Raw genomic sequence first — 2176 nt, forward strand, 5'->3', positions numbered from 1 at the left:
GTGTTCTGCTTCCACCTGTTAGGGCCGACAGTAATGTAACTTCACAGCAGTGATCAATCAGTTAAAAGGGAAATTTGGTCAAAACTGGTATGGCTTTACTATGGAATTTATACAATTGCTACTATTACCAGAAAAGATATGTCCCATCAAAGATATACCACATTTCTAAGTAGTTTCTTCTAAAAAGAAAACAGAACAAAGTTTCAGTTTTTTATATATATTTTTTTAAATCTAAAGCCTTTTACAGGTTTTACAGTGCGGACGCTTGGAGATTACATCATCTCCTTGTGCCGGAATGCAGCTCTCCTCGTGCTGTAAACGGGATCCGAGTAGGACTACCCAGGTTATCCGTTTACACCGAAGCTCACACAGGTCCTTCCCATGTAAGGGTGCATACACACCTGAACGATTTGTAATCGTTCCGATTTCCTATCCAATTTCCCTTGAAGGCAGAACTTCCCAAATTGAGCGTTCACACTGTCCAATTTAGCATAAGATTTGACGATTTGTTGAATCGTCAAATCGAATGCGCTGTACAGTGTACGGTGGGCTGATCGTCCGGTTGTCCGTACACACTGTGCGATTGGCACCTTATCGTATGCGTTATCTTATGATTGTCTGTGCTGCACAGACAATCATAAGACGTCGCATACGACCAGCGAGTGCGCGCAATTGTGCGTACACACTATGCGATTTACACGATTCATCGTTCCAATTACCTTAATCGTGCCGATATCGTTCTGGTGTGTATGCACCCTAAGACCCTGCTAGGGACACGGGAAGGATTCCCAGGTGACGGAACCTGGGTGAAGCCGTTTCCACTGACAAAAATCATTCATGTGCAATAACCCGGGATTTTCAAGCCAGTGGAAAAGGGGTGTAAGTTCCTAAGTTACATACCTGCCAACATGACACATTTCAGGAGGGACAAAATGCTCTGCCCTGGACTTCACTCTTAATTTATGATTCCCGTCACCTGTGTAGAAACACCTTTCTTATCAATTAACTAGTTCAACACAGGTAACTGCAATCATAAATTATGAGGAAGGTCCAGGACCAGAGCATTTTGTTCCTCCTGGAATGGGACATGTTGGGAGGTATGCAGTTATTTATGATCCATAATGCCCATAAAGTAGCAGAGATCCTGTTTTCCAAACTACAGCTCTTGCAGCATTTGTCCTGAGTTTTCTTTGGAGACATCATTACGTGAGCTATTTAACACTCTCAGAGAAGTTTATCTTAGACATCTTCGCATCTGAAGATGGTGTTCACTTCTATGGGGATGGTCTGTAAAGGCCCCCATACATCTGCGACAGATCGTCGCGATGTAGCGATCCCACAAACCAGCATCGCAGGATCAGTGAAATCTGCCGATCACAATCAAAAAATTATCGTGATTGGCAGATCGGTGAAATTTAACATGTAGAATTTCACCAATCCTGCGATGGATCGAGGAACATCGATGGCCACCGGTCGGCATTTCCAACTGGCAGATCGGCGTTTTTGTTCCGATTGCAACATTGCGGCGATCCGTCGCAGATGTATGGGGACTTTTAGACTGATCTTCAGTTCTACCCCTGGAGGCTTAAGCTGTTTTTGACGCCCATTACACAGTCAGGTCTGAACTTGGAAGCAAAATTATAGCGTTCCCTATCACTTTACTTTTTACGGAAGCTAATTCCCTTATGCATGTCCCTTGATAAATTGCCATGAAAACACATTCCAAATTTATAAGATATGGGGCCATTAAGTATGTTCATTTTTGGATAAGCAGAAATTTTAATAAACAGGTCTGCAGGTGTGGCATGGTGGCACAATGGGTAACCCTGTTGCCTAGCAGCCCTGTGGCCTTGGGTATCATTCTAACTAGGATGCTGTGTGCAGTTTGCATTTTGATCACATGGGTTTCACTCATGTCCTCTAGTTTTCTCCCACGGTCCAATATACTAGTAGTAGTTGGCTTCAAGCTATGGGCGGTATTCAATTAGTTTTGCATCGGCGAGAAAGTTTTACTTGCCGTACTTTTCACCTGCATCACATGTTTTGAATGCGGAATCTTATCGTGCGCATCCCCGCTATTCGCCGTATTTCATTACAAAACAGGCGAAAACTGCAAGCGGCAAATGCAGAACAGGCGGAAAGTACTGTCAGAAATGGGGAAATCAGTCTGAACCCC

Source organism: Taudactylus pleione, unplaced genomic scaffold (assembly GCF_031769625.1).
Source record: "Taudactylus pleione unplaced genomic scaffold, aTauple2 ptg000225l, whole genome shotgun sequence".
NCBI classification, from domain to species: Eukaryota; Metazoa; Chordata; class Amphibia; order Anura; family Myobatrachidae; genus Taudactylus; species Taudactylus pleione.